Source organism: Sinohyriopsis cumingii, chromosome 12 (genome assembly GCF_028554795.1).
Source record: "Sinohyriopsis cumingii isolate HCF-2022 chromosome 12, ASM2855479v2, whole genome shotgun sequence".
NCBI classification, from domain to species: domain Eukaryota; kingdom Metazoa; phylum Mollusca; class Bivalvia; order Unionida; family Unionidae; genus Sinohyriopsis; species Sinohyriopsis cumingii.
Window position 1 is genome coordinate 62,387,989 of NC_142972.1, and position 27,836 is coordinate 62,415,824.

Genomic DNA, 27,836 nt, shown 5'->3' on the forward strand with positions numbered 1-27,836 from the left:
TATAACTAAAGATGTACAACATTAAATAATATGTGTATGTATATTATTAAGTACGGTTTCATATGTCTGTTTGTGCACCCGATGCCTTCCTATCCGAACGGTTTCCATATAGGTGAATAATTTATACCAATAGTAAACAAACACAGCTTTTGACAAATTTCATATTAATATATAGGTTCTCATCTACCTACATCGATTTGTGCCAATAGACGTGTGTGAAAATACAAAATAAAAAAGTTCCACTTTTTACGGAATATCGGGTGCGACTTTACCGGTCTTCATATCCTTGCTACTTTAATACACCCTTCCCGTTTTGTGATTGTAGCACATACTTCGATGCTAATATTAGAGATCTGAAGTATAGAATTAAAACTATACAATATTATAAAATGTGTGTATATATTTTAATAAGCACGTCTTTATTTGTCTGTCCGTGCGCCTAGATCCGATCTATACGAAAGTTTTTCATATGGGCGAATAAGTCATAACAATCGCAAAAACAAGGTTTTGACACATTTGATATCAGATGAAAAATTTGATTTTAATTGATATGTTTCTAATCATACTAAATCGATCGGTGCCAATAGACATGTGTGAAAATGCAAAATAGAAGGTTTTGTTCTTTTTACTGAATATCGGGTGCGACTTTACCGATCTTCATATCCTTGCTACGTGAATCTACCATTGCCGTTTTGCGATCGTACTACATATTTCGATGCTATTGCTATATAGCTAAAGCATATAATTAAAGCCGTACAACTGTAAATAGTATGTGTATGTATCTTATTAAGTATGTCTTCCTTTGTCTGTCATTTCGCCTAATGTCTTCCTATACGATCGTTTTCCATACAGGTGAATAACTCATAACAATAGTAAATAAACCCCGATTTTGACAAATTTGATATAAATTGATAGGTTTCGCATCAGTCTAAATCGATCTGTGATAGTAGAAATGTAAGAAAATGCAATATGAAATTTTTGGTATTTTTGACTCTGTATCGGTTGTGAATTTAACGATCTTTATATCCTTGATACGTGCATCTACCATTGCCGTTTGCCTCGGTACCACAAACTTCAATGTTAATAGTATAAATCTGAAGCATACAAGGACAGCTATACAACAGTATATAATATGTGTATGAATCTTATTAAGTACATCTTGATGTGTCTGTATGTCCGCCCAATGTCTTCCAAAGCGAGCGTTTTCCATATTGTGTATTGTTCCACTTCCTATTTTTACACTACCTAATTTTGACCTAGTTTAATAAACACCCATTTCTACAGAGGACACATCTGTCGCAGCCTCGACATTTGTTTTACACATATCAGCATTGAGTCACGCAGACAAAAAGATTTGTCAAAAGTCATATCATTATTATTAATGAAGTGAAACAAGGACACACACGATGAAAAAAATAATACATTTCTCAAATTCACTTTTTTCCAACCAGGAAGTCCTCTTACAATCTTTACCAACTATTCTGACAAGGCAAATACAATTCCTACCATACCAAGCATCCAGTCTGCTACTCAACATGTGTTAGCTATGTGACTCACAGCTGATAACTGCATCTCCAACACTTTTTTAGAATTGTGTTTTGTGTTTTACATGAATATGTCATTACTGATTTCCTGAGGTGGTTCTTGGATATTTTACTTTGGAGTAATGAACATGAAACACACGTTTATGGTATATTTCATAAATAAATCAGCATCCTCTACATTACTGTTAATTTAAATAAAGTACATGTATTACTATTAGGATTTTTCTCTCAAAAATAGGCAATTTTACTTTAATACTAAATTTTCAAACGTCCATTAAACTAATCTTGATATTTAACTTATTTTGACAAATTAATTCTTTCTAACTGTCTTCTGTCTCCTATTATTTGCACTATTAGATAAATAAGTTATGAAGTATGCAAAACAGTTTTGTACCTTAAACAGTACATGTACATTACTAATTAGCATTATTGAAAACTTCTTAGATATCATAATAAATAGTATATATGTAATTATGTATGGTGCTTTTTGGCGACATTGGCAGATTATTCACTCCACATCCTGGTTCCCGGGCAGTTGTGATCTCTCACAATAATAATCACGGGCACAGCGGCTCGTTACAAAGAAAATCAACAGATGTGGGTTCTAACCTGTAACAATATTAACATATTATATTGTTACAGGTTAGAACCCCATCCCTTGATTTTCTTTGTAACGACCCCCTGTCATCATGGGCAGTAAATTTGAAACATACTACTTCCGGGTCAATCTATTTTTACCATGTAAGAAATGCTTGTACATAATGGGAGGTAACTCAAGATGTGCTATTCAATTCAATTCATTAATGAAAAAATGGAAATAAATAGGTAAAAAGGCAATTTTTTATTTTGCTGATGAATATTTATCGAATATTTAACATTCAGCAGCGTAAATATGCATTTATTTTATTTATATTTGTGGCAAGAGTGCAGAAAAGGACGACGTGCTTCATGGGCAGATTTCCATCTGCCCACGAAGCTTTCATCTGCCCACGATACCAGTCCGAGGACGACGAAACTGCCCACGACCCACCTTAAATAATAGTATATATATATATATATATATATATATATATATATATATATATATATATATATATATATATAGTCTTCCAGTTCAGTTAGAAAAATAGTTGTTAATATAGTGTCGATGGTGTTTACTTTCTGTACATAATGATTTGGTTGATAGACGGTGATGCTTACTATTGTTGGCTTTCCAAGTATGATATTGATTCTAGCAATCAAAAGTAGTGCAATATTATCGGAGTTGACATGTCAGCTACTGTGTATTCAATAGCTTATAAAGTGATGGTTGTGATGATATTTGTTCTTCAGTAACAATTCAAATTAAACTGGTGTGAGTGTGTGTGTGTCTGTGTGTGTGTGTGTCTGTATATGTGTGAGTGTGTGTTCGGGTGTTTGTGTTTGTGAGATTGTGTGTTTGTTTTCTCTGGAAGATTGATTACTATATTAGATGCTGTCAGCATCATTACGATATCCAACCCGTCCAACAACAACACAATAAATCTGGACAAATGAGTGTTATCGGTGTCAGAATAGTTGTCTACCTGACAATATATGCGTTTGGATATCCATATTTAATAAGGTGTGAAATTTCAAAATGCAAACAAAACGGAAACGTTCTGTAGAATTATTTAAAATCAGATATTTTACCCTAAGTGATCTAGTTCGAAGGTAGACGATAGAGTGCACATATTGTAGGAAGAAGAGTATATATTTGATTAAAAAAGTACATATACAAAGTTAAATGCAGTATCGAAAAGGGAAATCGAATATAAAGTTGTTAAATAAAATGAACATCATCTACATAAAATACTGAAATATATATTTTATGTTTGAAGTCGACCAATTAGTTTCTTTAGTCTACAAAATTTCATCTTGTAACACTGTTACATTTAAAAACTTTACTTGCATTCAATCTTGCAAACAAACACACATTAAATGTATAGAACCGGTACCTGATTATTTTAGATTCAATTAGATTTTGGTATGACTGTAAACGTCTTAGGGTCATCCTTTTACTAGTTAGAGAAAAATATGAGCAGAAGATATACCTTCTGCTCCCGGTATATACCGCAAATTCAGAAACAATAAGAATAGACTGTTACCTGGTGTCTGATCTCTTGGTATGGTCCCATGAACGTTCGATTTTACGAGCAGTAGGAGGTCGATCTATTCGTATGTAGGGGCATACCGCACACACACACAGACGTGCACATACAAAGATGCACACACACAAAAACAGAAACACAACCCACACATACTGATTCCAAAGATACAAATATTCAATATTTGTTCAAGTCACTCGGTCAGGGAAATGTATGCAGTGCAAATACTTCATGAAAACTTAAAATCTAGGACGTGGAAGTATTTCATAATAAATAAAACATTCCTTAAATTATTACATTTAATGGAGGGATATAATTCAAAGACAATATATGAATATAAATAACTGTAGTGAAAGGAAGAAGAAAAAAACCAGTAAATGGTATTTATCATAATATGTGTCTACGTGTCTACCTGACCTTATTTACGTTTGGATCATCAAATTTGATAATGGTTGATATAGTTAAAATGTCAAAACGCAAACAAAATCGAAACTTATTGAGGAAATATCTAAAAGCAGACACATTTTCTTAGGTGATCCAGGTATTTACACTTTGAACGACTTGAAGGGAGATAAAACAGTAGGCATATTTCATCAAGAAGAGTATCACTATTGTTTAAAAACCACATATATAAAGGTACAATGCTTTTACAAGAAAGATGAATGAACGGTATAAAAATGTAGTCTTTCAGATGAAAGAAATGAATGGTCTACATCTTTTCTAAAGCACTGATCCAGGTGTTTTCACATTGAACGATATGAAGAGAGATAATAGAGTACGCATAATTTAGGAATAAGATTGTAGTTTTAATTAAAAGATCACGTATAGAAAGGTACAATAGTTTTAAAAGAAATATGAATCATGGCAAAAAACATAGTCCTTCAAACGAATATGACCTACATCTTTTCTAAAACACTGAAAAATATATTGTAATTGTATGTTTAACCAGACAAATTAAAAACTTCATTTTGGGAATATCATATTGCTACACTGGTAGATTTAACCGCTTTAAGGTCATATCATTTTATCAAATCTTGTAAACAGACACATGTATATCATGATATTTATTTTGGATTTAATTAGACTTTACGATATATGTGCATGTGTAGGTTACACGGCTATCATCTTTGTAGATAAGGAGTAGAGATACGAAAATTGTGCTAAGACAATCGATTAGACAAACATATGAGAAGAAGACACACCTTGTCTGCTCGTGTATACCCCAAGTTACAATCCAAAAGAGTAAACCATTATCTGGTGTCTGATATTTTGATATATTCCACATGTACGTTCGGATTTGCAACGTATAGACGAGAGATGTACACGTCAACAAGGGGTCTAAGGTATGTATGTATGTATATATAAATATATATATATATATATATATATATATATATATATATATATATATATATATATATATATATATATATATATATATATTTTAATTTGTACTCAGGGGTATTAACTTTTAGTCACCAGGATATTGAAGTAGAAGAAAATATTTTTTAGTTTTTGTATCGCAAAAAAAATACTGGTTCGGAATTATCACAAAAGTAGAGAAAATCAATATATAAATTTAATTGTTACCGTCAAAAGCCACGACATTTGCAATCTTATCTAATGAAATGGTAAATCAGTCTGCATCTTTCACAGTAATTATATTATCACCCAATCTCACAACTCTTACTTATAACCAATGTTTGTATCTACATCTTTATTTGAAAATTCTCTCTCATTGCATCTAGTGAAACAAGATCGATATGTTCCACCTAAATAGTAAATTAAAATTGAACTGGTGTGTGCGTGTATGCTTTTGGGTGTTTGTGTGCGTGTCTGATAATGAACGAGTATAACACAATGCATTAGACACAAATATGATCAGAAGATTAACGATGTTTTTTCCATGTTTATCTTTAGTCGAAAAACAATAAGAATATATCATTATTGGTAGCTTACCTTTGGATATCGTGACATGATTGTTCCGTTTACGAGGAGTAGGAGGTCTATATACAAGTAAATACGGGTCTAGTACTACTACTACTACTACTGCTACTGCTTCTACTAACCACACACACACAAACACACACACACACACTCATATATATATATATATATATATATATATATATATATATATATATATATATATATATAAGACAAAGTTTCAGTATAATTCTTGCTTTTGCTGTGGCGTTAGGTTTTATATGAGGAAGTACGGAATCTACTTAATATTTTTTGCTCAAGGCAATTTCTGGGACGTGATAAGGAAGTTAGAGTATAATGAAAATAGTTTTAATTTTGCAAAGCATACTTGCAACAGGAAACAATCTGCTTCTGTGTCCAAACGGCATAGATTTAATGGACGGATCTGTACCAATCAGTGTTAGGACTTGTCAGTAAAGGAGACGAAATGTATATATATATATATATATATATATATATATATATATATATATATATATATATATATATATATATGTTTGCGTTAATTACCAAGTCATTAGCAATGTTATTTTATGAAATTGTAAGCCAGACTGCATCTTTCACAGTTATTCTTGAATCAAGTCACACCCGCTTATGCACATAAAAAGTGTCGTTTATAACAAAACCAATATGCAGAACATGGTGTATTCATACTACAGGCATTGGAGATTAAGCTTGGCTTAATGACATTGACCTTTCGACTAAGTCCCTCCCCCTCCTAATCTCTATCTCCCTGTCTCTGTCTCTCTCTCTCTCTCTCTACGGATAAACAGAGTATATATAGTTATCCAGTTCAGTTAGAACAATAGTTATTAATATAGTGTCGAATGTGGTTCCTTTCTGTACATATTTTTTTTGTTGATAGACGGTGATGGTTACTATTGTTGGCTTCCCAAGCATGATGTTTCTAGCAATCAAAAGTAGTGCAATATTATCGAAGTTGACGTTTAAGTTTTCCCGAGAGAACTAAACTAATATTTTGATATCTGTGCCACGTATGAATTTCGTGTCAACTACTGAATCTTCAATAACTGGTGTGAGTGCGTGTGTGTGTCTGTGTATATGTGTGTGTGTGTTTGGGTGTTGTGCTTGTCAGTTTGTGTGTTTGTTTTCTCTGGAAGTTTGATTACTATATCTGATGCGGTCATCATCAGTACGATATCCAACGCTTCCAACAACAATACAATAAATCTGGACAAGTGAGTGTTATCGGTGTCATATTAGTTCTCTACCTGACAATATATGAGTTTGGATCACCATATTTAATAAGGTGTGAAACAGTTAAAATTTTAAAACGAAAACTTACTGTCGAATTATTTAAAATCGGACATTTTACCCTAGGTGATCTACTCTGAAGGGAGATGATAGAGGGCACATATTGTAGGAAGAAGAGTATATATTTGATTAAACGATGACATATTAAATTCATCTTTTAAGAGAAATCGAATATAAAGTTGTTAAATAAAATGAACATGATCTCCATCTTTCCTAAAATACTGTAATATTTATTTTAGGTTTCAAATCGACCAATTAATGTTTTTAGTCTACTAAATTTCTTCTTGTAACACTGTTAAATTTAAAATCTTTACTTGCATATCATCTTGCACATAAACAAGCATTAAATTTACAGAACCGGTACCTGATTTTTTTTACGTTCAATTAGATTTTGGTATGACTGTAAATGTCTTAGGGTCATCCTCTTACTAGTTAGACATAAATATGAGCAGAAGGCACACCTTCTGCTCCCCATCTATACCATAGACTTCAATTTTCTTTTACTAGCAGCTGTTAAGAGGTTAATGTCAGTTCTGCTCAGCCTGGTTTCAGGATAATGTGACTGGTTGGGACATGATGCTTCATGTCTGTGTTTGGATGTTCCAATGCTAGATATCACTATAAACTGCCACAATGCAGACATCGTAGCAATATGACCAAATTTGCTAAAGCTACTTCACAAATCACACACACACAGACACACTAGCACACACACACACACATACAGACACACACACATCTGAGCAACATCTAGAAGATCGGGTAGGCAAAGATCGGGTAGGCCAAGGTCGGCTGGTTTCATCGTGTTGACCCCTCCCTTGTGTTATCAATCTTTGAACAATTCAGAATGTGGATGTCCAGTACTAATGCGCCTCCATGATGAACGATGTTTTCGAGATCTGTGGTATGATATCTTGCTTGCATCATGTGATTATCAAGTTTATTTTGCTTTCCTGTGTTTTACAAACACAGAAATATTCCATGTGAAAGGAGACATAAATGTGTTTGATGCAATTTAGATGGTTTTCATTTAAGCTTGTTATTATCTGCTAGACAGATAATATCAAACATTAATTATTGTCCTGATATTCTTCTCCTATTTTAATTGTCCAACAGTAAACTGTATTTACATCATTATTACGATCTTGAAAGAAACTTTCTTTAGTGAATATCTTCAGTGTCAGCATAATTTAATCATACAATACGCTGAGTTGATACAATCGTTAACATACCAGTCCACTTGCCGATTGCAGAAAAGCAAAACAAAAGAAAGATTACACTCTTAAAATTTTCTCTTTGCCACTTTAATGACCATTTACCGACAGACAATACTGACATTCATATATATGGCTCCTGCAATAATGGATATAAATATATTCTGACAATGCCTTATATTTTCCGCAAGAACGCAAGCTGGAAAGGTAAAAAGAAGACAAGGTTACGCCATGCACAATGCCTTTAGAGAACTCTTAAAAAAGAGAAAACCTGCAAAGATACAATTTGTTGATAGAACGAATTGCCGCAATGTAGCTTATGGATCTGCTGAAAGATATAAATATGTAATATTTGTTCAATTCACTAAGTTCGGGGAAATGTATGCAGTGCAAAGAGTTCATAAAAGCTTGAAAACTAGGACGCGGAAGTATTTCATAATAAATCAAACATACATTAAATTACTATATTTAATGTAGGGATATAATACAAAGACAATATGTGAATATAAACAACTGTAGTGAAAGGAAGAAAGAAATAAAACCCAGAGTAAATGGTATTTATCATAATATTTGTCTGCTTGACCATATTTACGTTTGTATCAAACTTGATAATGGTTGATACAGATTAAATGTCAAAACACAAACAAAATCGAAATGTATTGAGCAAATATCTAAAAGCAGACACATTTTCATCGGTCATCCAGGTATTTACAAACTGAACGACTTGAAGGGAGATAAAACAGTAGGCATATTTTAGCAAGAAGAGTATCATTTTAGTTTAAAGACCACACATAGAAAGGTAAAATGCTTTTATAAGAAAGCTGAATGAACGGCAAAATAAATGTAGTCTTTCAAATGAAAGAAATGAATGATCTACATCTTTTCTAAAACACCAAAAAATATATTGTATTTGTATGTTTAATGCAGACAAATTTTCATCGGTGATCCAGGTGTTTTCACATTGAACGATATGAAGAGGGATAATAGAGTACGCACATTTTAGGAAGAAGAGTGTCTTTTTAATTAAAAGATCACGTATAGAAAGGTAAAATACCTTTAAAAGAGATATGAATGATGGCAAAATAAATATAGTCCTTTAAACGAATAAAGCAATCAATCAGTCCTCTCTGCGCCGTCTGGTGCTTGAGGCGACAGCAAGGGAACACCATTTTGGTCTATCGGCTGCTGTTATGGGGGCGGTTACAGGGTGAGGCCTCTGGTCTTGAGTTCTCGCTCCACGGTTCGGCAATAGGTCTCTTTGGGTCTGCCACGGTTCCTTTTCCCCTGTGGAGTCCATTTCAGTGCCACCCTTGGTAGTGAGCCAGGGGGCATTCTGCAGACGTGGCCGAGCCATCTCCATCGACGAGTTGCAATGGTCTCAGCGAAGGTGCTTGCGCCCGCTCTGTGCCGGGGTTCCTCTGGTTTCTCTTCACATCATATTAATCTTTCGCCTTTTAAACGAATATGATCTACATAATTTCTAAAATACTGAAAAATATATTGTATTTGTATGTTTAACGCAGGCAAATTAAAATGTTCATTTTTGAATGACAAAGTGTAAAGTGGTCGATTTAACAAAGTTAAAGTCATATAATTGTATGCAATCTTGTAAAAAGACACATGCGTGTCATAATATTTATTTTGGATTTACTTAGACTTTAGGATATATGTGCATGTGTAGGTTACACGGCTATATTCTTTGTAGATAAGGAGTAGATATATGAAAATTGTGCTAAGACAACCGATTAGACAAACATATGAGAAGAAAACAAACCCTGTCTGCCCGTTTATACCTCGAATTAAAGTACAAAAAGAGTAAACCATTATCTGGTGTCTGATATTTTGGTATATTGCATATAAACGTTCGGATTTGCAACGTGTAGACGAGCGATGTACACGCAAACAGGGGTCTAAGGTATGTATGTATGTATGTATGTATGTATGTATGCATACATAGCCACGACATTTGCAATTTTATCGAATTATAAATCAGTCTGCATCTTTCACAATATTTCTAGAATCACCCAATCTCACAACACTTACATATAACCAATGTTTATATCTACATCTTTATTTGATAAATATCTCGCAAAGCATCTAGTGAAACTAGATCGATCTGTTCCACCTAAATAGTAAATTAAATGGAACTGGTGTGTGCGCCTCTGCGTTTGGGTGTTTGTTTTGGGGTGTTTTTGTGTGTGTGATAATGAACGAGTATAACACAATGCATTATACATAAATATGAACAGAATGCAAACCATGTTTTTCTCCGTGTCTATCTTTAGTTGAAAAACAATAAGAATCGATCCTTATTTGGTCCTGATATCTGGATATCGTAACATGAACGTTCAGTTTTACGAGGAGCAAGATGTCTATGTATACGTAAATAGGGGTCTAATACTACTACTACTACACACACAAACACACACACACATATCTATCTATCTATCTATCTATCTATCTATCTATCTATCTATCTATCTATCTATATATATATATATATATATATATATATATATATATATATATATATATATATATATATAATATATATATATATATATATATATGAGACAAACTTTCAGTATATTTTGCGGATGCGGGATGTCGTGGGTTCGAACCCCGGCCGAAAATGGTACTAACAGCTGCCTCGCTTGGCGCTCAGCATTAAGAGGTTATTGTTAGGACTGGTCGCCTGGTATCAGGATAATGTGACTGGGTGAGACATCAGCTACATGTCTGCGGCATGATGCCCTAGTGCTAGACAACACTATAAACTGCCACATTGCAGACATCGTAGCGGTATGACTGAAAAAGTGTTACAGCTACGTTAAAAATCCAGATCACATCACACTTCAGTATTTTTCGTGTTTTTGCTGAGCCGTTAGGTTTTAATTGAGGAAGTACTGCAATCTATTTAATATGTTTGGCTCAAAGCAATTTTAGGGGACGTGATAAGGAAATTAGAGTAGAAGGAAAATATTTTTAATTTTGCAAAGCATACTTACAACAGGTAACAATCTGCCTCTCTTTCCCGCCCGCTGTGATTTGATTGATGGATCTCTACCAATCGGCATTCTGACTCGTCAGTAAAGGAGACCAAATGTGTGTGTATGTATATATATATACATACATATTTGCGTTAATAGCCAAGTCATTAGCAATGTTATTTTATGAATTTGTAAACCAGACTGCATCTTTCACAGTTATTCTTGAATCAAAACACACCTGCTTATGCACATAAAAAGTGTCGTTGGGGAGAAAACCAATATGCAGAACAAGGTTTACTTATACCACAGGCATTGGAGATTAACCTTTGCTTAATGACATTGACCTTTCGACTAAGTCCCTCCCCCTCCTAATCTCTATCTCCATCTCTCTCTCTCTCCGGATAAACAGAGTATATATAGTATTCCAGTTCAGTTAGAAAAATAGTTGTTAATAAGGTGTCGATGGTGGTTCCATTCTGTAAATAATGTTTTGGTTGATAGACGGTAATGCTTGCTATTGTTGGTTTTCCAAGCATGATGTTGATTCTAGCAATCAAAAGCAGTGCGATATTATCGGAGTTGACATGTAAATTTTCCTGAGAGAACTAAACTAATAGTTTAATATCTGTACCACGTGTGAATTTCGTGTCAACTACTATTAAATAGCATATATGATGGTTGTAATGATATGTGTTCTTCAATAACAATTAAAATTAAACTGGTGTGAGTGTGTGTGTGTGTCTGCGTGTCTGTGTATGTGTGTGTGTGTGTTTGTGTTTGTGAGTTTGTGTGTTTGTTTTCTCTGGAAATTTGATTACTATACCTGATGCGGTCTTCATCATTGCGATATCGAAAACGTCCAACAACAACACAATAAATCTGGACAAATGAGTGTCATCGGTGTCATAATAATTGTTTACCTGAAATATACGTGTTTGGATCACCATATTTAATAAGGTGTGAAAGAGTTAAAATTTCAAAATAGAAACTTACTGTCGAATTATTAAAATCAGACATTTTACTCTAGGTGATCTAGTTTGAAGGGAGATGATAAAGGGCACAGTTGGAAGAAGAGTATATATTTGATATATAAGAGAAATCGAATATAAAGTTGTTAAATAAATAAATAAATAAAATGAACATGATCTACATCTTTTCTAAAATACTGAAACATTTATTTTAGGTTTGAAATCGACCAATTAATTTTTGTACTCTAATCTTGCAAATAAACATACATTAAATTTACAGAACCGGTACCTGCTTATTTTAGATTCAATTAGATTTTGGTGTGACTGTACTAGCAGCTGGCTAGGTTCGCGCTCATCGTTAACAGTTTAGTGTTAGTACTGGTCAGACTGGTTTCAGGATAATGGGACTGGTTGGGCCATGATGCTGCATGTATGAGTTTGGATGTTCCAGTTATAGATATCACTATAAACTGCCACAATGCAGACATGGTAGCGATATGACTAAAGTTGCTCAAATACTCTCTCTCTCACACACACAGACACACATCTGTGCACACTTTTCGATGAGCAGAGTATTACTACCACCTGATTTGTATGTCGCTTCGGTTCATCATTAGCCCAGTTGTCCTTCAACAACATTTCAACATATATGGGTATGTAAACTAAATAGAAGAATACGACCTTTGTCGTAAAATGGCAAAGGTATGGTGTAGATAATCAACAATTTCACGTGGTGGTGCAAGTCAGTATGACTGAAAGTATAAACGATATCAATGCGTTATCACGTACGTGCTTCAATGAGTTCTGGGTACTACTGACGAATCCAGGTAGATGATTCCGTAGAAGAAACATCGCACCCGAGGCTGTCAGACCTATTCGGCTTCCTATCCACCACGGTGGCAACATACCTTTTCTATTTTTCTGTGGCTTCTTGACACTATGCATCCATAGATCGCTTGTTGTCAGAGCGATACCTAATGCAGTTCAGTGCGCCCCTAACGCAGTTGCTTTTGTAATAGCGAGAGTCTCAGCCTCTAACAACTATATAATTGTTGAGCGAAATATAAGTATTCGGTCGCTTTTTGGTAATTGCTCCACATACTGTTTCAATAATTTTAATGTTATAGAAGAGTTCTTTGTTTTCCCTCCTTAACACAAGTTATATTTGAATAGCTACTAGATGACATTTCCTGTTGATTTTGACGCAGAAGATGGCAATGACCATGCGATAATTTCTTATCACGCATTGTATTCCCGCAATCTAGATATGCACGTGCCATTTGATTGTTTTCTAAGTCAAGCAAAATTTCGTCGGAACGTTCCAGATGCCTGTTTAACCACAGCGAAGCTTCATACTATCCAAATTTGTCAAATATCATGTAATACTTCCTGTCAGTCAGTCATTTCGTATCTTGAAAACGTCACAACCCCGCGTGTTGGTATGATGAAACCTTGTTGGTGGTTTATTTGCAATACAAACTGTCCTTGAACGGCATGTTGTATCGTGCCATTATTATGTGCGACAGAGAAGTATAGATGCCCCTCCAGAACCCACATACAATGACAAACACTTATGTGATTGAGTTGTTAGTGTTATTCATAATTACAATTTCGACAACAAAAATATTTTCAGTGACACCGTCACCATACCCAACTGCATCATTGTTGTTGACCTTCTGGAATAGAACGATTGTGTTTTGTTGCCAAATTAACCTGTGGACATTTCTGCAAAACACAAATAAACGACTTTTGAGGCCGCGTTTTCACATTCCTGCATACCTATGTTTTCATTTTCATTTCTTTGTACGCCATCTTCCATTTATGCACACATATCTTTGTGATATTGATCAATGTAAATCTATCATACTGTCAAGGGAGAACACCTTAAAAGGTTTTCGAATAAATGAATTTCAATACAATTTGGAAATAAATATATTTAGAATAAATAACACAACAAGATGCCATGCAAAATCTGTTTAAAAATGAATCAAGGAAAGAAGACATGAAACATAGTATAGCACCAAGCACAATATCTTATCAGTCTCAGAATTAGCTATTGTTTAAATCAAAGTAGAGAAGAAGGCAATACATGACAATGACCTATTGATGGGGAAAGGCTTAGTTTGGCATACTCAGCTTCTTATGCGTAGACGTCAATTTCCACGACAATCAAAAGGAATGTCATTATTTCGCCCAACGTTACGTGCGAAACATGATACTTTCGTATCTTTCCTATGGATAGCGTGGTTTCAACAGCTGCTAATCGCATAATTTCATATCCCTTGTGCGAACACACTAATGTCTTATACATTATTTGTGTGTGCAGGAAGTAATTTCCTAATGTCGAAAAGTCAACGTGAACACACTCTTTTGAAAGAGCAGAACAATTAGCAAAGACGTGTGAACAATGTTTGAATGCCTCATTTAAATTCTTACTCATGATTTGAATAATAAGGTATATTGCACGCGTAGACCATTTCTTAAAAAACTGATTGTCTAGTTTGAATTGTGTAAAAGATAAAAATGATATGCGCCTGAATCTCCTTTTGCAGATGTTAGTTGTCAGAAATTGCTCACGAGTGTTCTTATTTATTTATTATATGTTGTAAATAAATATCTGTGTGTTCGTATTTTCTGCTGATACAGTTCCCGGTAGGTCCATCTTTGTGACCTGCATCATATGAAATATCTAAGTATATGCAACAACAACAACAAAAAAAAAAGCAATGAATGTACCAGCATTTAAACAACACACATTCTAACATAAACAAATCCGGTGCAAACGAGGAGAAGCACTTGTGATTAATTAGAAACGACAAATACTTGCACTAAATAGTCCAAACAGCAGTCCTGCGCATCTACAAACTCCATTGTTTGCCAGCTACGGACAAATACGCACAATACAAATGATTCATCCATTTCCCGCCGACATAAAACTATCATCCATGTCAGGAATCTCAACGCCAACGAAGAAAACTGTGGTTATATACCTCTTGAACGTCTGAATACACACTAACCTCTTAGCCAGGTTACTAGGCCTAACATAGTGAAATAGAATTGTATCGAATATACACGACAACCAATAATAAGAGAGGAAACTAAATGTTTACGTCTTTGCCGTCCATTAGTGCATTAATCACAGGGGAATAATACTACTTAATTGTTCAAATGTACATGTTGTTTGCTTATAATCTTCATAATCTGCAATTATTTTGTGATACGTTAATTTTGTTAATATATGTTATATTGAATCTCTTATTATTGTTTAGAAGAGTGATCACGCTAAACAATCCGAACATTTGTAAAAACATTATTTGGTGATTCCATAAAGAAATAGAATATTGTCTGCATACGTAATAAAACATACTCAAATTTCACACCAGATTTTCTTTTTAAAAATTTTTATTTCATGTTTATTTTTAAAATACGCAGAGAAGAGGAGTATTATTTGAATAATTGTTTTACAGACAAACATTAATTTATGATCTGACAGTCTTCAAATGTATCCAGAAGTTAGTAACCTCTTCGGCGACATACATGTATTTCATATAAAAAAAATTTTCAAAACAATAAATGCGTGTTGTATTGGAATGAAAAAAACGTTATCGGTTTAGAAACTAAAATAAAGAACTTAAATCATATTATAATAAGAGTATTTATCAGAAGAATAAGAGTAGATTGAATCCTGCAGATTCAAGCTTTGATGGAAGAGTAGTTTTTAAAAGTATGTTTTCACCAGCATTGGTAGCAAAGTGGTAGACACATTGGGTATTATCCCATCTACTCTTGAAGTGTCTGCTATGATCGAATCATAGGTGTGCCAAGGTTATTTGTTAATTGAGCAAAGCTACTTTCGTCTCGTGAAAGTATGACGGTGTAGGTGAGTGTCAGAAGCATGCATTAAAAGTTATACGACACCAAAATGGTGACTCTGGTAGAAGCTAATATATCTTTGGATTACAGAGGATAACATCCCTATGTCTAACGGTGGGATTATCGCACGGAAATTGACACACAAGAGACAAAAGTTAAATCAAAAATGTATAGTCGCTAAACTTCGGATATATTAAATTTAAATATATTGAAACATTCAGATGTTACGAAGAGACAAATTAACTATTTTACACCTAACCTTCTTTTCTCTCTTACATCATTGTTCGACACTGATATGTTAAAATATTCTTTACTTTCAGCAAACATTTGAAGATAAATACGTATGTTTTCAATTACAGATATTGATGATGTATGCGGTATCTCAGAAAATATGTATACTAATTTATCATTGTTATCATTTAGGATAAATGCGATTATAAAACGTGGCAGCAATTTCAAAATAAAACGAAATATTACGGAGACTATGCGTGTGAAGTTAAATGTTAAACGGAAGCATTTTAGTCATATGTACTGCCATTACGAAACTTCAGTTACTTAAACAAAAGTGAATATTGTTTCTGGACACATTTTTAGACAGGGCTGCAAGGAAATTAAATACTCAAATTCAAAGAAGATTGAACCGAAAGATTTGCAATTTGGAGTGTAATGTCACTGAAATATTATTGACATGCAATCTTTTAAAAAGAAGTACAATGGATATAACTCAGTTTAGATTTTTAGTTATACCCATTGTACATCTTTCTAAAGATTGTATGTTAATACTATTTCAGTGACAGTACATTCCAACTAGTGATAGATTTCGTATCAGAATAAGCTTTGGCTAGAAAAGTGAAACAAAATACTGGAGACGACATACACGACTCCCTCAAAGAAATGTTAAAAGCGAAGACCAGAGAAAATACAGTGTATGTAGTGAAATGTATTCATAACTGCAGCGTTAATAAATGATTAAGGAAAGAAAATACCTAATTATTTGCAATTGGACTCAAAAGGACGAAAACATACAAGGAAAGATCAATATAACATTAAAAAACTTGAATATGGAAATACCAGAGTCACTGATGGATATACTAAAGCCTAGAAGAAAATTCATATTCCTCTAATTAAGTAGGAAAAGAAGAAAATAGATTGGGTCAAAACATTTGGATTGATCGATAGCTAACACTCGCGCAACTCAAGAATAAAAACTAAGCAAGACGATCTACATCTCAAATATAAATTTATTTGTTGTTGTGTCAAAAGTCTTAATCTTACGGAAGAGATTTCGAGAGGATATTTTACGAAGATGAGTTATTCACATACATGATACATGACAATTTGTGTTTAATAATGAAATAATCTAAAAATCAAAGCAATAAACCATCCAAAATACAAAGCGTCAAAATAAAAAACAACAACAGCAAAAACAAATCCCATAAATATATGTACTACTAAAATGGAAAGTATATATTCATCATTCTAACAGTTAGATAAATACTGAAACTATGTACATGAGCATTATTAATACATGAAAACCTTTTAGGTAGAGAATATAAAATAAAATGACGGTTGCTCCAATATTTTGAGGAATCACCTCAGAATATAGTTAAATAAGTTATACAAAGGACAAATTTAACGACGTATTTTATAATAAAACTGTTCTGTCTATACAATCTAAAGGACTGGCCTGAACGAAAGTCATAACAGTGCGCATTGTCCAGCAAATGTGATTAGTGTTTGCATTTATTTTCTGAGCAAATTAATAGATAGAAAACGTGTCGATTGTTGTTTTCCATCTGTTATTGTCCAACTTGATATCAGCAATTAAAAATCAGAAGACAAATGGATGATATAAAATTGTAAAAGAGTTGGTATAAAATAATAATACTTCCACCATAATTAATATAAATGTGAAGTGTTGCCAGGGAAGAGACAACCGAATCAGTGTAACTTCATCAGGTAGGAACACTCTTTCACACATGTTGGTTTAAAATAGACGACCTTGGGAACTTTAATGATGAATATAACTTATATGTAAATGGAACTGTAGACAGCATTATGAGAATTGTTAAAGTAACATAACGAGAAATTACAAAGATCAGTTAATATCGATCTTATTTTGTCGGGACACAAATTACATTCTACAAGGATGAAACGAAAGAACGGAAAATAGCGTGAACAGCTGTTTACAGATGCTTAAGGAATGTCAGTTTATCCCAACAGTAGCTCGCGCAGATACTACTATATCATATAATCATCGAGAATACTTACATTATATAACAGAACGTTGAATAATGTTGCAATTAATTATTATGAAGAGAGTATGTACATAGGTGTTAACATAAGCCCCCTTAGACAAGAAAATAACAAAATTGAATCAACAACAATTAATAGAGGCAACTCCAATTCAGTCTATGTTTTTGTCTACATAATTTAATAACAGTGTCTAATTTGGATCAACTGCATCATACTAACGAATGGTGAAAAGATCGCAATGTCCACAACTAATTGTATCACCTTCCTCTCGTGACCCGTGCACCACGTGTTCCTATTATCTAGTCTTCTTTTTCTGAACGATCCATCTCTTCGTTTACCTCCTAGTCCTTTCTCCATAACACGTAATCTAGTTCCGGAGATCAGTCTTCGGACTGTCCCTCTCTCCGACATAGCTGTTTCTCTAAATTACAAAATTACCCATAACTATCTATACGCATCACTTTCTATACGTACATACTATGTCCTCACTTACATTACTCAGAAGAATAACTAGGTGTCAAAACAGTGCATACATTCTGATCTAATTCGATAGATCTTCACTCTCGCTTCACAGTGACCGACCACAGTGACAATAATCAGTATCGTCCTAACAGACAAAGGAAATTATTTCATATAACCTTATGAAATACTACACATATGTATATTTGGATCGCATGCAATCTGTCAATTACAACAATTAACTAGTAACTGTAAAGTATTAAATATATAAATTGCACAACAACTCTATCGTCAACAAATTTCCATTAAATTTAATAAACGATACATAATATAGATCAACACATTTGCATAAAACAAACAATCAAAGATAGAAAATTAGGCTTTTATATAAAATTGCGTATCTTAATACTATTCTCCTTCATAAATTGTAAGTCGCCCTGTCTTCTCCTGCAGGAAAGCAACCTGGTCTCACTTTCATGTTAACGAGGAAAGCACTATTCGTTTTAGGCATCCTCGGAGCTAAACCACTCCTCTATCAGAACGTTTGGTCACTTTATATTCACATAACTTCCAAAGTGTATGCCTTAATTTAGTCTGACCAATCGTAAGCAGCGGTTCCTAAATGTTCCCAAGATAAAAATTTCTTTCTTCAGATTTTGGATAGCCTAGAATCTCTCAACTACGTTATATATCATGTTCCCCTAGAAAATGACTATTTTATACGGGTTAATATAAAGCGGTTACTGTTGGTAGCTCAAATGTTTTCTTTCTCAAGACGGCGATGTTATGCCTCGGTCAAATTTCAATGATTCGTAGATGTTGGCAATTCAAATTTAACACTGACATGGTGGGAGGGAAAGAAGAAATGACAAAGTAACCATTCACAATTAACCTTTTTGCTTAAGCGTGTTAAACGTTTAATGCTCAATGCGTTAATCCTTAAGGTTCAACACTATTCAAAAATCGACACTTTACAAAGACCGATGAGTAACTATAGCTAATTGTTAAATTTGTCACCGGATTATTGCAATTAAATTTCCGTCCCTAAAATACAATTCTTCTGTAAATCAAGATGTACATAAGTGCTGTGGATATTACAACAATAAAGTCAAACAATATACTTATATTCTATCTCAATAACACGAAGATCTCATTTTACCTCACGCAGTTTGTATCATAATCATTATATGATTTTCTCTCATATACTTTACTTGCAACACTTGTATATCAGATACAATATCCATGTTGTTATTAAAAACTGTGATATATTCTCTAAATTTCTTAAAGGAGTTGATATAATTCATCTTGTTTTTAGTCTCAACGCAATTAAGAAATCTTTCCTGTATTAATTTTTTGTGGTTTTATGTATGAAGGCTGTTTGGATTGTGCAGACGTATTGACTCAAAATAAGAAGAATTACACTTTAGAGCCGTACTGATTAGTTCCTGTTGTTGTGGGCCAAACGCCATATTCAGCACATGATTGGTTGTTGTTGATGTTGTTGTGGGGTTTAACGCCATTTTGCAGCACACGATAGGCTATGCTTGGCAGACAGTATTAATGGTGGAGGAAGAACCCCGGAAAACCCCGGGAAGAACCATCGACCCACGAGAAGCTACTGGCAGGCTTTCTCACATACCAACGTTGGTTGAGCCGTAGAGTAGGATACACACGGACAAAGGTGAAATATCAGTCTTCTGAAAAGACGAGTGCACTAGACCATTAATCCACACATGTCTTCCGTGTTAATCAGAAATTATTACGCTAATGAATGCATGTCAATCTGTCCAACTATGAAGAATTTCTTTATGTCTACACCAACCAAACCTAATATATCGGCATCGTATTCATTCTATTATTACCATTTTAGGACGTAAACTAAAGGTTATGGTAAATACTTGGTAATATTGTTGAATTCCACGGATTGGCTAAACATGAGTCAGTACAGTCATATTGCATTCCGTAGTTTTCATTCTCACTGTATGGGACCGATACAACTAACCGGATTGAATGATACATTGGTGTATATATACCATAATATTTATTTAGCATATTTATATGGCACAGTTGGTTTTGCTGCTTTCTCTCTGGAGAGTTAATGAGGTAAGTTAAGTCGTCTACTTTCTTTTGAATGGTATAAGGGTCACATAAATTATCCGGAAGAACATTTTGAGGTAATGGCAAGAGAACGTGGTCTCCACCACCAGGTTAAAAGTTCTTTTCCTCTGTACTTCGTTTATCTTTAAAGCCTTCAATGGTCCACTAACGAAATGTCTAGAACTAGTACTAAAGGAATTAAACTGATGATTCTTGAACCTGTTCCTAACAGCAAGCAACGTCTTAATCTTTTCCTGTTCGTCACTAGCGGGTATCGCATGTGGTTTCCATTTTATCTCAATGCGTCTTTATTCAGAAAATGCTTTTTTGCTCTGTCTAATGGTACATGCTATTTCCAGTTTCAAACGGCAGCATGTGGAAGTATGTTGCCGTCTCTCACGTTTAGTATATGAGGGTTGAATAAACGTTCACTCACGTGTATCATTTTGACACTATTTACAATATTTAGAGACCTTGTTTTCTTTTCACAATGTATTTGCTTAACCTACACTCCCTCTTGGTCCTATTGCGTCTCATTGTTCCTTCGAATAGTTATTTCATTAAACAAAATGTATTTGTTATTGATGATCTCCATCAAAAATATACGATTGTGATATGGTAGATGATAATAAAGTATCATTATATTGTTTTTCCTTAATCTTATGTATCACGTTTAGTCTATTTAAGTAACGTGGTGTTAAAGCAAACGGAAAGGTTTATACATACCTTTAATACCACTGTATGTGATCATAAGTTACATGATTAAATATACCTTTTTTGAGTGAACGTTTTCATAGCGGAATGTTTATATATGTGCGCTATTGAAAACTACTATGCGTTGGTACATTTGAGGCCGCTTTATTTGATTTGTTTTGTAACTGACGGGCATTTGTTGAATGAACATTGGAGATCAAGACATGACTGTTCATTATGGACAAACATATCTGGATTTGTACTCATCACAAATTGGTGCAATGTATACATGTGATAATGAGGTAAAGTATATCACTTACTCCTTATATTCCAAAACAATGCTTTCTAAATGTACACCATTTAGTGGTGGTCACATGTAAAGGAGCATGTGTTCTAAACAATATTACAATATTTACTACATGACACGATCCATTCAGGAGATCTGATTTTGATGTCAAAAGGTATTAATTTTGTTGTAAAAGCAGCAACATTTACTAATATCAATATGAAACATGTCCACTAGATAAATTGAAAAGAATGGTTAACAAATGGTCCTGAAAGTGTGAGTCGTATAATGCAGCACTTGAGCGTAAAGCAAGGTACTATGTCCTGTAGCGGATATTCAAGATGGGAATGTCACATTGGGGGCAACGAACATTTCACAAGGGCACAAATGACACGCTCGGGACAATAGGGAATTTAATATCAGATTGGAACTGTTGGGTCTAACGGAAATTTAACATGGGATATAATGATACTTTAACACGGGAATTGCAATATGGAATAAACATGATTCTGACATCGGAACATTAATATGGGACCTAAAGGGAATTTCACATGGGAATGCCACTTTATTTCCTAACGGTAATTTAACTTTTTTCAAAAACTGACACGATTGTATTATGGGGAAATGTAAAGCTAAAACTGCGCCTAGGTTTAAAATGATGTTACTTTTGGTCTCTGGGGCATCTAACGGGAATCTAATACGGACACGATATTAGATCATCTAAAATGTTTCCGTTTTGTCTCTATGATTCCTAATGTGAAATGTAATGCTAAAACTACATCTGCTATTCAAAACCAATCAATATATTTACTAGTCAATGCACCAAATATGCAATTCAACACGACATTTGGACTGACCATCACCCACTCATCTAATGACCACCATGCGTAGGATGTACTAGACGGGAATAAAAATCAAAGGTAGACCCTTAATGAAAAATCTACACAGGCCTATTCTATTCTAACTTTTGTTTAGTATAACCCTTAAAACAGAGGAATATGCATATCCCAAATAACTTCACTACTATCAGTTTTGAAACAAATCTAACATCCACTACTACATTCATAATCCACACAACTTTTGCAATTCTAGCATACATGGAGTTGACAAAGACAAAATTGTACTAGTGTGATATGAATTGGATTTATTACGAAGCTTTGACAATTTTTCCAGTTTTATCGCTACGATATCTGCATTTGTACTTGTACATAGGTACTTACACTAACATATCTTTCTTTAGACATTCAATAGGATGAAGGAACAAACACATGCAAAATTAAAGGCAGGCATTAGGTTACCATTGTTTCAAATAATAAGGCAAGAAGTAACATGATTTCGCCTTAGAAGGATTTGATCATTTTCGTTGTACTGATGTAAAAAGTTATCTAGGGTTGATAATTGATTTTTTTAGCTATATATCTCGTCGTAGATCGCTTGCATCCAGAGACACAAAAATACACGGTGTGTAGGGGTGACTTACCTTTACTAATACTCATGCTCCCGTGGATTTAATTTAAAAAAAAAAGTCTTTATCTAATTGATACACTGGTCTTTCGGATCTTGTCAAGGAGTGCATGTTTTCCATTTTTGTTCTACAGCCATAAGGGTAGGCGTTACATTTTTATTTTATTTGATGTGATAAACATATTCAGTTTATAATGACGTAACGTGTAATGTTGCCATTACCACTAAGCATATTTGAAACCGGTTTAAGTTAGTAGCATGTATCTATTATGTTATTATATCCAGTTTGGTTTTATTTTAGCTGTTCGTATGTGTGTGCTAGTATATCAGGCTTTTGGTTTATATGTCTATATGGGGATATAAGTAGGTTTGACCTTCAAGGTCATACAAGGACGGAACCGCTGATTTGTAAACTTTGGCGCATAGAGCATCCATAAGGAGTTTAGTGTAGCCAATACAAACATAGGCCAAATCAAGAATGCAGGAGAACTGTGTGGCTTGATAATGGACACGCGAATCAGGTCAAAATGTTTAGTCTGCACGATTTTACAAGAATGTATGAGTTATACGTGGTTGTGAATTATACGGAATGCACACATAACTGAATCACAAATCGGATGATTGGTACCATTGTTATGGTGATTAAAATTGAACATATGTGATTCAGTTGATAATGTTATTTAAATTGAGTACAACTCAGTCACTTTCATAACGTGAGATTAAATCAATCTTGCTGTCATTACATGAGAGTATTTGAATATCATGTTATCTTTATTTTTGAATATATGAATCCCATTTTCGTTTTTCAATTTGTGAATGTTTGTGTACAGTACTTGAATGAAACGTATTTTATATAACGTAAACGAATAACTGTATTTGTATAGTATACACATATTTATATGAATTAATTGTATATATCTCCATCTTTGATTACATTGTGTTGTGTTATTTAATGGAACTATCTACTCACTTCAATCTCGTTACAATCACCAATATGATGTGAAAGAAGTGAATAGAGTAAGAGTGCATAATCACATATAAAAACATACACTTCTTCAGATATATAATATTAAGGAGAGAAGAGGAAACACTCATATTTAAACACACACACACACACACACACACACACACACACACACACACTTAAGAACATGCATTTGCTTAACTATCCTATCTCTTTAACATTTCACAGTTACCTACTTACATTCATGTTGAAACTAAATAACCGTTCCTACCACAACTATAATCAAAGAGAGCAAGGTACACAAACTTACCTGTTATATTAAGATACCATAATCGTAAAATAAGTTAGAGAAACGAGCACATTTAATAAATATTATATATTTCCATAAAATACAAATCGAAAATAAAAATAAAAATGTACATACATTAGAGTGAATGAATCTTAAATCCTAAATGTTTTTTTAATTCCAAAAGTATCGAGTAGTCCAAATGGTTTCCAAATATACTAAGAACTTTGGCCAGTAATGTACTGATGTAGCGACAGTAAAATAGATATAAATCAAAACAGTCGTTAATTTAATTCACAGTAATTCCGTACAGCTATTAAATATCCATATGGTCTACAAATAAACTCAGTGTATTCACGTGACAATTAATATTACATGTTTCGAGCACTGTATTTTTAACGAATGATTCAATTTAATAAAACTCTCCCCAATATAAAAAAGAATAAATTTCACTACTTATCGTATTACTATAAATTCCTAACTTTACGTAGTAATTATATAGTATAGAATACCTTAACGTAACATAGAGAATAAAATACGACTCATGAACTAATAATCTTGGCGTTTCGAGGAAATAACCCCATCGTTAAACATATCAACTATTTTAACACAAGCTATGTTGCCACTAAAATGGTGTCTCCCTTGTTTAAGACTTGTCTTTTACCTATTTGCTTGCAGTGCTTTCAAAGTGCTCAAGTATTCACTTGTGTCGTACAAGCTGGCATATTCAGCGATATTGCGATAGACATTGGCAGTATGAATCTGCATCAGCAGGCTGGCGGTGTCCATGTATAAATGAACAGCCTTTCTACCACAGCGAAACGTTATACAACTGTAGCACATATCCTTCATGAGTTCCATGACTGCTTGTCCGGTACACAGTTGACAGTGTAAATATGTTTTTCGTTTTTGCCGTATCGAAGCTGATACTAAATATTTTCGGGTCTGAACAATGGGTTTACGTTCAGGCACTGATGATTGTCGCCTTCCCCTTTCAAACTTCATGCTATAAACCGGGATAGACTTCTCCAGGTTACCGACTGTATTCTCGAATATAGGGTACTTCTTCAGCTTGAAGAAATCTTTTCAAAGTCCTAGGAGCCTTTGGTTCTGATATAAATATTGACCCTCCTTTATGGGTACATCCACATTTCAGTATACTGTGAGCATTGGTTAACAGCATTCCAAGTTTTGTGTTGAGCTAGATATTTCAGCAGTGAACCACTTACGGCTCAAGATTCCGCAGGCATGGAACCAGTATGGCGATATTTATTAAAGTTACCGTCCAGTTTGCTGAAGAAAACACGCTGGTACACTTTTAGTCACTCTTCCTGGACGAACATAGCCTCAAAAAACCAGTGGGTAGTCGCTGCGATCGCCACGAAGTTACTCCGGATACTCAATGTCTGCTTTAATAATGTAGCCCTTTGGTGAATTGGTTTTAATCAGGTGATAGCGCTATTGTTTTTCAGGCGCAGGTCATCCACACGCTTTCGGCATGGTCATAGTCTTTTTGGCTAAACATGCGTGGTTGGTAGTCTATTAAAGGCGTATTCAGTGCAAGCTATGTTTGTCTGAATCGTTCCTAACTGCTCATATTTTCCTATGTGTAGACAATCTCGCGAAGGAAAAAGGTCAATGCTTTATTATATGCACCACACTTTAGAACGAAATACCTACTTTGACATAATGTCTGCCAGTTTCTCCAGGTGCTATTCGTAAATTGGAGTTTCTCAGGAAACTATACATTTCCTAATGAGAACGTCATGTATTTTGAAATGTTTCTTGACCAGCATTTATCCCTTTCATCAATTCTATTCTGATATACTAGATGACCTGATGACCATAGGAGATTAACAATCACGACAGGCAGGCCCTCTACCCACCTTTATTTAAGTCCACTCGCGAGGTTCTGGATGAATGTGGCCATAGCCTCATTACCAAGATGTAAAACTGGCTCAATGAATATTCGGTCGCGGCAAAGGACCATATATAATAATTTACGTGGAACATGGTCTGCTTGATGTTTTTTTCTAAATTGATGGCAGGACAGTTCACTTGAACGTCGCATGCGTTTACAGCTGAATAAAACGAAGCGAGCATACTAAGCAAGGAACCAGACTAAATCAGCGTATTTAATATGCTGAATATATTGTTTCCAGGGTATAATAAATATCGAGCAAAACTACTTGGCCAAGTTTACTCGCGTATATTATTACTCTGTAACCTTTACCTAGTGATATGGGGCAGTGCGGGAGGTGCGAGCAGATGTTTGGAGAGCCATACAATTAGGATATCCTTGAAAGTGTCTAACGTTTCCACAATATATTGCTCTATACGTTTATTGTTATACTTATGATTATATTATACAGGAATACGTCCTTACATGTCACCAATAATAATAATAATAATAATAATAATAATAATAATAATAATAATAAAAGCAGTATTATCAACAATAATTCTCTTTATTAGGGACCTTATAGTCAGCATATAATAAGTAGAGCTAAGATTGGTCCCTATTATTATTTGTATTGTTATTATTATTGTAATTATTATTATTGTCATTATTATTACTATTATTATCATTATTATTATTATTATTATTATTATTATTATTATTATTATTATTATTATTAAGTATTTTTACAGTGTATATTCTACAAAGGAATATAAATGCAATTTTTCCCATCCATTTGATTAGGGAGAACATTCTTGGATATCGGTGGGATTTAATGAAGCATCTTAGATGTGGCTTGAACTTATCATGCACAATGTGGGAGTATGTGGTTGAATTTACAGCAGAGTTCTTGGGGAAACCAGCCTAAACCGCAGAATCTCACATCAAGTAAAGGATCCTTACTATATAATATCATCATTATCACCAACATCATAATCATAATCATCATTTTGAGAGGTTCGTATGTAATTTGGTTACGTTACCCTTAAATAGTTAGACCCTATTACAAATCCTAAGAATATACCCTGGTTATCTTCATCATATCATACACCTCTACCAAGAGGTTTATGCAATTTGATTTATATTTCCTTTATTTTTATTTTTTCATTTTATTTATTTGTATATTTTAAATAAAAGGGTACAAATATCTAACAGTTTGTTCATATGTTTTATGCATATATTAAATAGTTGTACAAATTCGATTGAAAGTTAAATTTGAGTATTTGAAATGAGTTCACTGTTGTTCCGAATGATGACCAATCTGTTACGCTGAATGTCCAATAGGCTGGAATGGTGTCATGTGTTAACAGTTGTGTTATAAATCAGTGAAATAATCCGAAAATGTGGTTAAATGAATTCACCTATATCCACGTAGCACCAACGTGTATGGGCGTC